Genomic DNA, 12,077 nt, shown 5'->3' with positions numbered 1-12,077 from the left:
TCTCTCTCTTGTCTATCTCTGTCTATCTCTTTTTCCATGTAAGATAAATAACTTAAAATTCTGAAAAGAGTCCATAAATTGAATACAAAACAGGATGTAAGATCAGTTATGTTTGAAACCTATAATGAGGGTGATAATACCTTAATGACTAATGACTCATTTTGGAAGAGCAAGAGCATTTCTACTTGCATTCAGAGCAAGATTAAATGGCCTTGTTTTTATGCTGAAATGCATTTAGCCCCATACTGGTTTTGCTCAGTGTGAATGAAATAAGTCCAGGGATGTGAATTACCCTGTATAAAAGACTGAGTGCAGGCAGACATTCTGGAGCATAAGCATAGCTTTATAACCCACTTAAGCGGGTGATGTTTCACTAACCGGTAATTCCTATAATGAGGACATTGTGACATTTTGAAAATCATATTAATATCTCTGTGAAGAATAGGGCCAGTCAGTAGAGAGAAGACCCCTCGCTTTGAAAGCGAATCTGTAATGTGTTCAGTTAAAACGGACCAGTTGGCCTCCTGGCATTCTGCTAAAGGAAATATTGTGCCTTTTGTAATATGCAGAAGGAGCATGTAAAAGGGTTTGTAATGATAATCATAAATGTGTGCTGATCGCATGGCCAGTCATGTGGAAGCTTTTAAGCCAAGTCAAAGATTTTATTTTTGGATCTTAACTGTTCTGGAGCTTCAGATCAAATTATACACGTCCGTTTGGTCATATCGCTGCATTCTTCCAATTCAGCCAGTGCTTTGATTTTAATTCAGTAAAGCCGTGCAGAGGAGGAGGAGGCTGTGAAAGAGCCACGAGTTGTTCTAGAATGCAGAACGCATTCTCTCTCATGGCTTTTCTCACCTGCAGCTGAGAACAGGTGATGCGCAGAGCAATTTTCAGCTTTCGGCTCCGGAGCGAGCAGGAATGGGGGTTTATTTTAGTCATTCATGATGGAAAAGGGTCTTTTAAAAACAGTGTAATGGTGCTAAACTACTAACCATGTCTATCCTAGAGTTAACAGAGTATCAGCAACAGGTGAAATCCGTGTGTTTGAGATGGACCGTGACCACTGGCCATGCATTCCCTTCCTATGCTTGATAGGCCACCTTTAATTGAACTGCTTTATGATCGTGTTTAAAGAGTAACGGTGTGTAGATTAGAGCTGGGTGCGCTCTGGATTTAATCTGGGAAAGGGGCTTCATTTTCCCATAAGAAAGAACATGTTAAAACATGCTGTCTCACTCCACATGCAGAGAGATTCTCAATGTAACTCACTGTGTTTTGTGAAATTGAATTGCATATGCAAAATTTTATATATACAAAAAAGTGCAAGTGCACACATTGTTCTGATTTTAGCAGTGAGACCAGATTAGCCTGAATCACGCTGTTTATATGTTGCCTGTTTGTCAACTAGTTCCGTTCAGTAGTAAATAAACAATAATAGTTCTATAGTTATCAGGTATTGGTGTTCCTCTTTTTCTGGGAATGCATTACCATCACTAAGATTTTCCCTTAAATTTGCTTACCCCCAATATTCATTACTGCATTGCTTTAGTGTGCTGCCCACATGTCTATCGACTTGTGCAGTTATCCATTGCCAGCTTTCAAGATAGACTGTCTTTTATTGTTTTATTAGAGATTGTGGTTTATGTCTCATCAACAAGCGAGCATTTGAACTGTGTATGTAGCCATATAAATGGCCATTATGCATCAAAGGCAAACCATTCCCTGAATTATGTGCCTTTGCTTTATTTTAAAACCATGTGAGATGGTTCCATGAATTTTTCAAACTGCAGAGCAAGAAAGGCATTAACGTTAGAATTATTTTTCTTGGCAAAAGGGTAACTGAACCATGCCAGTTCCAATATATGGTCTGTTTTTCTTTTATTTCACTTCACTGACTTTGGCTAGTTATACACTGACAGTCCAAAGTGTGTATAGTTTGCGTCTACGTGTATATATAAGTTTTAATCCAGCCACAAATGATATTGAGGACTAAATCTGACCTCCCTCTCCATCACTGGCTAATAAGATTGGCTTTGTTGGCTTGGATCTTAAATTCTTCCATTATTGTAAAAGAAAATCAACACTAAGGTCTGTGGAGCAACAGTCAAAGTACTGAGTGTGGAGATGGAAAAGAGGTTTCAGGGAGATAAAACGTGTAACAAGGGAAAAGGTGACAATGACAAAGAAAGTACATACACCACTTTGACTGTGGCCTTGCTTATCATATGTAGGCCTTTACATTTGCACATAATTTTAACTTTTAATCTTATTTTCAATTGTGAGCCATATTGAGCTCATTATATTGTGTTTATTCATTCTTTGGTGTTAGGAAATAAACATCTGTATTTAGTGTTTTAACACTTTGCCTTTGCTACAGATCCCATTCTTTTTTAGGAGATGTGCTCTCAGTCTTAGAAGTTAAAACTGTGAACCTTCTCATGATCCAAGTATTCCAAACACATTCATTGATGAAGTCTGGGTCATGGGGTTGCCAGTCCATTGTTCTGGGAACACCAGCAGCTTCTTTATTTGTTTTTTTTTTTTTTAGTAACAGCTCCTTGACATCTGCACATCCTTTCAGACTCATAGCACTGAGGTGTCTTCTCAAAGTGGAAGGATGGACAGAAACACTTCTATTTTTTTTCAGATCTGAAGTAAGAGTGGAGCTTGATTTTCTTCTGTCTTTTAGAGATGACAGCTTTAAGTACTGTTTATCTGATGGTGACAATTTTGGTCGTCTACCAGGTCTTGCACAGCTGTTAGGAGTCCCATTTTCTCTTGAATCCTTTTCTTGGTCTTTGCTCATTTTCTGCGAAGAGCAAATAAAATAATACATTTTCAGTGACTTCACACTGTTCACCCCCTACACAGTTATATTACACATGTGGTGTTGGGGTGAATCTGCAGGGAATAAAAGTGTGGAGGTACCGTGTCCCTTCACTCTTTTCTCCTCCTACATGGCCTGCTGTGTGTGTGTGTCTGTGTGTGCATGTGTGTGTGCGTGTGTGAGGGTGAGGGTGAACAACATGGACAAACTGCTGACTGGCTACAGCTGCTAAAGGAGAACCCTATGCCGGCCACTTGTATATTTGAAACATCTGGTATTTTTACATAAACTGTTATGGCTGTATTGATTTGATTAAAAAAAAAAAACACAATAATGCAGTGGGTCCACCAGACCACTGAATGACAAACACATCAACACCACACAAGGGTTAAGTTTCCCTTTGCTTAAGGAAGTTGGATTATTGTATGTAAACTCCTTAGAAATATCTTCTTAAGAAATGATGAACATTTATTGGATTTTTTTTTTTACTGCAGATTAAATACATGAAGTGTGAAACATTTTTCAGGGAAATAAGAAAAATGCTGCAGATTTTTTTATTATAATAATTTTTCATTTGAGGTATATATTGATTTGCAAGTCCAATAAAGTACTTCAGAAATGTGCAAATCAAAGACACTGTCTGCAGTGCACAATAATCACACCACGCCACCACAGTTATGTCCAGGACAGAGTCCAGTAAGTGGGCCAGTGTGAACTACAGTAGCTGGGTTTCATTCCAAAACCAGTATTAATAAACACTCGCACTACTGCACATGGACACACTGCCAAACCATCATGATTAGAACACATTCTCTCTCTCCTGTGCGCACACACACACACACACACTCACTCACTCACTCACTCACTCACTCACTCACTCACTCACTCACTCACTCACTCACTCACACACACACTCCCTCTCTCTCTCTCTCTCACTATCTCTTCCTTTCTCTCTTCTCGCTGTTCCATGCTGGACTATGGTGCTGGTTACGCCAGGGTTATCACAGTTGCGTAACCCGGAAGCCACAAGAAGTGCTCGCGTGCTTTTTGGCAAAGCCCTGAATTGCCTGTCTGCCAAGGTTAGTGTGGTGTGAAGTGTGCCACTACTGCCTACACACATAAACACACCCACACGTTCACTTTCACTTACCCGCTCACAGTGTCACCTCTGCAGCGCTGCAGCAGGAAACCACACACTTTTTTTTCCTGCTAATTAAAGTTTTTCTCCTTTATCTTTTCTGGTACTGTGTGTTGTAACAATTGTCCTTCCCACACTGTTTTACTTATACTCCCTTTATCTTTTTTCTTTTTATCTTATCTTATTTCCTCTCTCTCTCTCTCTCTCTCTCTCTCTCTCTCTCTCTCTCTCTCTCTCTCTATCATTTTCCTCTCTTCTTGTCTCACTGTAGAAGACTTTATGACTCAAAGTTAGCTTTGACCCATACAAATATACATGCCTCAAATTACATTTTGTGCTGGAATCTTAGCGGTTAGCTCTGTGTGCATGGTAAACATTTTCCAAGAATGTGTATGTGTGTATGTCGGTCAGTCTATTTATTACCATGTCCTTTTAAAGTTTCAACACAAACGGTCATGCACTGTAGGCTTTTCCTGCGTGCAGAATGAGTGGGCTGTGGTCGGCTCGCACTGATTGGAACACACTGTGCTGATCTTCCACTGAACTGTGAAGTATTAATAGAAGGTGCTGATAAAGCAGCATATAGGGAGCCTCACTAAGGCCAGGTGTGGATCTGAAGTTGAATAAAGGGCATGTTTACTGAGCAGGGGTGAAACAATGCTAGGGCTGCAAAAAATGAATGTTTTGGTTTTTGGTTGTTGATGTGAATTAATAGAATAATGATCAGTGAATCAGCTGAAATGTGGCCTGTAAATGTGCAGATCTGTACCTATAAAATATGTGGCAGTGTTTGGACAAAGTGAAGTAATGTTCACCAAGAGTTATAGTTTCGAGCTACAGTCAGTAACAAGTAGTAGCTCAATAATAGCAATAGTAATATAATAATAAAGATACAGATAAACTAAACTCTTCAGGGAGCAGACTGGTTTATTTATCATGCTAGTTCATAAGACGAGTTGTATGTAAAAGGGTTTCCAGGATGAGCAGATTTTTTTTCAAAAATACATTTACAAAATAAGTTTTAAGTTAATTAGCCTATTTATGGTTGGCTAACTAATATGTGTAGTGCTGTGACAGGATGAGCTGCCAAAATACGTCTGATTTACAGATATGGTCTAAAGATATTCCAGTGACTTCTATTAGTGTAATATGAGCTTCAGCGATGTTTGTCATGGTAACAATTGGCTCATTCTGACAAATCACTTTTCTTTTCTGGTGATCAAATGTGACATTGGGCCTCATTCACCAAACTAGGCAAGAAATTTTGTACTAAAACCCACTTCTGCAGTTTCTGACATTCACCAATGTTTTCTTTTTTGGAATTTGTTCAAAGGTAAGAACAGAATCTACACACACTCAAGAGCATGAAGGTGTGAACAGTTCTTGGTTTAAAAACACATCATGAATCTGACGCAGTCTTTGTCTCGTAAACTTTCTTAAGAACAATTTAAGAAAGAAGAAGATATTGATGAGTAAGGCCTATTGTGCTTCAGTAGAAAGCTAAGCCAGACTTGTATATCGCTGCTGTCGGAAGAAAACCATTTTTGTTGTTTTTCAGTTTTTAAATAATTAGAAAATGCCTGTTGCCTTTTACATTTTGTGTACATTTCACGCAGGAAGGACTAAAACAAACGGCCCAAAATGACTTGTATGGGTAGTGGGTAAAGTTACCATTTCGGAGATACAAAGTTTTGTTCTGAAACCAGTGATATGCTGTTTGTAATTACTTTATCCCATGTTTTTAAAAAAACAAAACAAAAAAAAACAACACTTTTTTTAACTTTCAGCCATAATTGTGCTCTTTTCCTCCTCGTTTCAGGTTAAGTCATTAACTTTCTCTAGGTTGGAATTGAAATATTTGTTTTTGGATTTTTTATTGTCAACATTATCAATAATGTTGAACAGTAGTTTAAACTGTGAACAATAAATGTATTTTCAGGTTTGATATTTTTGATTCTGTCATCAAGATTCAGTTTGAGTTTTAATAACAAAATAAGCTACAAAAATTGCAGCCACCCAAAATTTATAAGCAAGTTTAGAAAAAAAGCCCACTTGATTATTGGTGTGTATACAGTATAAGCCCCTGATTCCATTCTCCCGCCACTTTACTCTGATAGAAAGCATACTAGTTTTGTGTATGATCACTGACCGAGGGACTAAGGAGCATATCTGTAATACAGTTTTCATTTCCGATACACTGTTTTAAGAGCTTTTTTCAACTTTTCATTACTGTACTGAAATCTTTGGCTTGTGCTAAGCTAATACTAAACTCGCATGTGCATTGGGCTGTATATGCTAACTCGTTGCGCTGTCAAACTGTCATGCTGTCAGTGCTCTTGGCCTGGGAACTATTATCTGCTTGTTACACAAGTATTCCCGTTTCTTATGAGCACTTGTGGGAGCCTGGTACGGGAGTGCTGCATCAGATCCACCACTCTAGCCTCCCGTGTCAGAGCTGACAAACACTGAGAGGTTTAGAGGAGGGGAGAAGAGTGAAAGAGGCGGAGCTTCTTAATGGGCTTTCCCTCAGAGTGCCTCCAATAGTGTACTTTTTATTTTAAATTAGAAGGGTGTTTTCTCTGTGTGGGGGCCTTGGAGCTCCTCTTCATAGATCAGAAGGAAAGTCTTTTAAAAAAGAAGTCTTGCTGCACCAGTGATTCACAATAGAGAGGGGGAGGTAGCGAGGTAAAGTTAGGGTGCCCCAATCCTCTCTGCCTCGTCGGCTCTTTTTATTAGCTGGTCCAGCCCTATACATTCTGCGCTGGAAAGGGTTGGACCCTTGGCTGACGTCCAAGCTCCTTTAACTGCACTGTAATCCTATTTTATGATCTTGTTTTTTTCTCCTTTTTAGTCTTTCTTTCTTTCTTTCTTTCTTTCTTTCTTTCTTTCTTTCTTTCTTTCTTTCTTTTCATCTATCCATCTATCCATCTATCTCTCTATCCATATATCTATCCATCCATCCATCCAACGGGTAGAGCCATTTGGCATTGTGTGTTATACTCCCAGTGTTCCAAAAAGGAATTTGTTCTTTCTGTCTTTCTGTCTTGCTCATACTCACATGAGCATATAAGCACATATAGAGTACTGTGCAAAATCAGAGACCTCCTCATTTAATTTAATTTCCAGTCACTGTCATTAAGTTCAAGTTATTCATTCAGCACCATGAAAAAAGCACAAAACATTCAGAAAATTACCCTGAAGTCTCAAAAACTAAATGTAATATTAAAACAACCGGTATTTATTGTTTCCACACTTTGCCTTTATTACAGCTTCCGTTATTTTCAGAAGGCTTGCTTTTAGTTGTTCAAAGAAATCTGCAGGGATATTTTGTTCTTTTCCTCCAAAGTGCAGAAGTTGGTTAAATGTTTTGCTTCTTATAATCCAAGTAGTCCAAGTAAGTCCTTTGTTCTCAGCACACCAACAGTGTCTTTATTTTTGCAAATGTAATTTTTTTTTGTATAGAAACACCTGTGGCTATTTTCAGATCATAAACAATGGTGGAGCTTTACATACTTTACTTTTAATGTAAATTTTAAAGTCAGTGGAACCAGACTTTTTTCCAAGTCATTTTGCGTAATTTTTTTAGGTCCATTTATCATGAAATTTACACATTAGGCATTTTCAAATTATGTCCAAAACAGAAAAACAAAAATGGAGATACAAGATTTGTTCCGACAGCAGTAGACTATACAAAAAGAGATATACACAGTCTTTTAGTCTTTTTTCGCATGCTGTCTTTCCAGGCCGTTCTGGTCGTGCTGCTCACTCTACTCTATTGCTCTCAGGAATTTTGGCCTGCATTCAAAAATCCTAAATCAAGCGCAGGCTACCCGTGTTCTCTGGGCCCCTCTGCTTTTCGCATGTTGCCCCACATCTCGACCCAGATCCAGGGAGGCGGTGTGCTTGGAAAGAGACGACGAGGGGCTCTCTGCTGTCTCACTCACTAGGCAACCTGTCCTGAGCTGTCCCAAAACTTCAGCATGACCTTTTGCCTATTTCCCGCACGCCAGCCCCCCTCATGCTTTCTCCTAGTTCTGCCCCAGCCTCACCAGCCCTGCTCCCTTCTCTTCAAACACTCTAAACTGTGACACACTCTTATAGTGAAAGGAATTTTTCCCCATGCTTTTCTTTTTCCGTCCATCCCTATCTGCCTCCTGACTGTCTGGTCTTTTGCAGTCTCTTGCTACTTTTGCTACCTGGTGAATGGCTATTAAATTCTCTCTGCCCTCACTCAAGTTCTAACTGAACTAAAAAGCAGTGCCTGATATGGAACTGGCTTTGTGATGAAGGCACAGATGTGGTGGAGGTGTTTGTAGCCTGCACTTTCTGTTCTTGCCTCTGGGCCTCAGCCCCTTCCCTTGCTGCCTGCCTCTCACTCATTTCATTGAATCTGTCCTCGAGTGTAGGAGAAGATGAAGGAAAAGACAAACCCAAGTGGAATTTTTTTATATACAGATGTCAACTGTGGAGGACTCCTTTCCTGAACCATGGATTTTGCTTCTTCTCTTCCCTCTGGCCTGTCTTCCTTTCTTTGTAGATGCTATGCCTTTGTGACCTCTTCCCATCTTATTATTATTCTCTGAGTTTGCCTGACCTAATGGGGAAGAGAATTCAGCCGTAATGTACTGAATCTGCTTGTGTATTCAGGATCTCTTTGAAATATGCAGTGCTTTAATGCTTTTGCCAGTTGTGCTTTTGCAAAGATAAATGGACATGATAGATCCTGCAGCCATTATGCTGAAGCCTTGAACGCGTCCAAGTCCAAGTGTCCTGTCTGTGACCCCCCACGTTAGTTTATCTACTTCTGATTCATACGCATGTTCTGGAGGAGCCCCAGCCATGCAGGCCTTGTAAGATCTACCATTAAAACAGTCTCCATTCAAATGGCTGAAGCCGACGTAGTAGAACCCAGTGTAACATGTAGCCCAGAGGCAGCTAGCAGCATGTGATTATCAGATGGAAGGCCTGCTCCACATTAGAGTAATGATTTCGAGAGCTTGGCCTTGCCGTCACACTCCATGTTTAATGTTTACATGCCTCTTTTGTCTGTTGTTTTGGACCTGGTATAAATCTACAGGCCTAGTAACAGGCTGATCTTCAGGGCGGGACATCTGGGAGACGAATGGATTTTAAAAGTGTCCATTCTGATTAAATTCTATACAGGATATATAGACTGTAACCACTGTCCCCAAGAACCTCTTTATTAAGAACAATGCCATGTGGATAGTCTAACTAAGTTTCAACAAAGTGTTTGCTTGAAATTGCATATCTCAGATTAGTTTTCAGATAGTCCAGTTATGAAACATTACTCATTATTGCCAGTCCGTAATTGCAGCTACTGTTATTGTTGCATTCTAAGCTGAATCTCTTTACAAATTAAAAATACCTGGATAACAAAGCAAAGCCCAGTTATACCATATTTCCATCATGAAGACACTGCCTTTGCATATGTTTAAGCATCAAAGGTTTTCGACTAAACCTTGGGTCAGTCCCAGACCAGCCAAGTGTATACACCCAGTGCAACCCGTAATTAATTGGACATTTTGATGTTTTGGCTTTGCACTGCAGAATTTTAGATTTTAAATTAAACACTGACTGTTAAGGCTCCTGTTTAGGGTTTTGGTTGCCAATTCTTTGCAGTTGATGATTGCTTGAAGTCTGGGACCCAAAGACATCACCAGGTGTATGGTAATCACAGCTCATGGTAAGCCAGATCTGTCATTTATTCCATCTTGCTACATGGGGTATTTTTGACTTTGGACTTATCTACAGTAAGTGAAATACATGCTCAGTGGGGTTCAGGTTGTGTAATTGGCTTGGCCAGTTGCACATTTCAGGTCACTGTCCTGCTGGAAGATAAAGTGCTGTCCTTTGAGTGAATCAGAGTTCAGAGTATAATGTACACAGTTGAATTCATCCAGTTCTTCTGTTAAGAACTGTACATCAACAATACGTGCAGATTTTAAGGGCAGTCAAAATGGTATAAGTGAAGAATAAAATATCCTTATTGTGGGGATTAGGAGTAAAATTGTTACTGATCTATCAGTTTAATAGCTAGTAGTAGCTTCCGTTCTGTGTCTTCTGCCAGAGAGAGAGATAAAAGTGGAATGCTATGACTCAGAGAAATATCTTACTGCCCATAATGTTCGAACTGTCTTTGAAGAGACAGTGTTGGACTGTTCTTTTAAAGCTGACATTCATTACACTTTAATCTCAGTCATTATTTAATTTGAAATGAAGTGTAATTGGATTGCAAAGCTGCCCGGCGATGGACTGGCGACCTGTCCAGGGTTTATCCTGCCTTTCGCCCAATGACTGCTGGGATGGGCTCCAGAACCCCCCGTGACACTGAGAGAGAAGCTTGGAGAATGAATGAATGAATGGATTGCAAAGCCAAAACAGCTTTGCAATTCCTTACAGACTGCTCGGTTTTTAACCAAGGAAGATGGCTCAGATTTTCTTAAGTCAAAACTTTTATGAAACTACACAGGTTTAACAGTTTTACTAAAGCAATATAAGATTTCCCAGTTACACAGAGCATAATAGTTGGGAAGTACACTGAGTTCAAGAACTGTGCCTGTGTTAACATTGAGCATTGAGAAGACGAAGGAGGTCGCTGTGAACTTCAGGAGAATGCGCACCCAGCATGCTCCTCTGACTATCAACGGTGCTGCTGTGGAGAGGGTGAACAGCGCCAAGTTCCTGGGCGTGCACGTCACAGAGGACCTCTCCTGGGCCGAAAACACAGCATCAATGGCCAGAAGGGCTCATCAGCATCTCTACTTCCTCCGCAAACTGAGAAGAGCCAGAGCCCCAGCTCCATCATGTGCACCTACTACAGAGCTACTATCGAGAACATCCTGACCAGCTGCATCACCATGTGGTATGGCACTTGCACCGTGTCCTGCTACAAGACACTCCAGTGCATCATGAGAGCTGCTGAGAAGATCGTTGGCACCTCCCTCTCCTCTCTCCAAGAGGTATACAGCTCCCGTCTCGCCCTCTGAGTGGCAGGTGATCACACTCACGCACTACACATCTTCTTTAGCCTGCTGCCATCAGGGAGAAGACTGTGGAGTCTCCGGGCCAGGACCAGCGGACTGGGGGACAGCTTCATCCACCATCTCTCTCCCTACTACCGCGGTTTCAGTACACTACACAGTTCACTACACATCTTCTTTAGCCTGCTGTCATCAGGGAGAAGACTGTGGAGTCTCCGGGCCAGGACCAGCAGACTGGGGGACAGCTTCATCCACCATCTCTCTCCCTACTACCGCAGTTTCAGTACACTGTATGTTCTGTACATATTGTAGTATTGACAATAAAAGATGAATTATGTGGAGACAGTAGTCCTTTCTGTAGAGCCCCTGTTGACTAAACCGCTCTAAATTCTGACCTGTCTTTGCTGCAGTTACAGCAATCTGTGAACCATTACATCAGTCCCCTGGAATGCACACGTTTCAGGTGGGCTGAATTGCTGTCATCATGAAGCTGCTGCTGCTATTTTTACTTGCTGACACCTTTTGTCTGCTCGGTAGGTTTTGATATAGGGCATTTGATAGTCCCACATTCTCCTCGAGAGCTAGGTTTAATTTCAGACTTTGAAATTGGGTGGTTTTTTTTTCCTTTTATTCCCACAGGAACATCTGGATGAAGTTTCATTAAGTGTGAATTGACTGGTCATTTGATAATAAAATCAAATCAGAAGCTTAATGATAATTTCAGATGTTAAAATGTGCAATCACACATAGAAAATGTGTGATGGTTTGAACTTTAATCAAATTTTTATTCTTTTGAAGTGTTTCAAATGCTCATTTACTGACTTCCTTTTGATCTGATAAGTAGTTTTGTTAGTTAGAGTTTTGGCAGAGAAAACTGATAAGTAGTTTTGTCTGCTCAGTAGGTAGAGTTTTACCAGGAACTCTAGATGAGCAGTAAGCAATTCAGGCCTCTTGTCTACATCATACTCATCTTACAGAGGCTGAAAGAACTGCTGCTTCACCTGCCCATAACCTCTCAAGCATTCTTGTTTTATTGGTTGTTGAGGCTGGAAAGTTGCCAATGTCATGTGATCTATTCTGTCCTAGATAAAACCCAGGCCTCTAAACC

The 12,077-nt window shown here is 40.4% G+C and overlaps 1 protein-coding gene across 2 annotated transcripts in view; it reads left to right on the top strand.

Moving 5' to 3' along the window:
• thrab (thyroid hormone receptor alpha b) overlaps nt 1-12,077 on the top strand; it is a 151,081-nt gene that overhangs the window by 17,249 nt on the left and 121,755 nt on the right. Inside the window, exon 2 of one of the 2 annotated variants that reach the window (XM_017702470.2) lies at nt 3,827-3,909. The exons of the other annotated variant lie outside the window; for it this stretch is intronic. The gene's annotated coding sequence lies outside the window, so the exon portion shown is untranslated. The remainder of the gene's footprint in view (nt 1-3,826; nt 3,910-12,077) is intronic. 2 annotated transcript variants of the gene reach the window in all.

The sequence above is a fragment of the Pygocentrus nattereri genome, chromosome 13 (genome assembly GCF_015220715.1).
Source record: "Pygocentrus nattereri isolate fPygNat1 chromosome 13, fPygNat1.pri, whole genome shotgun sequence".
In the NCBI taxonomy this organism is placed as follows: domain Eukaryota; kingdom Metazoa; phylum Chordata; class Actinopteri; order Characiformes; family Serrasalmidae; genus Pygocentrus; species Pygocentrus nattereri.
This window is presented reverse-complemented; position numbering and strand designations above follow the sequence as displayed.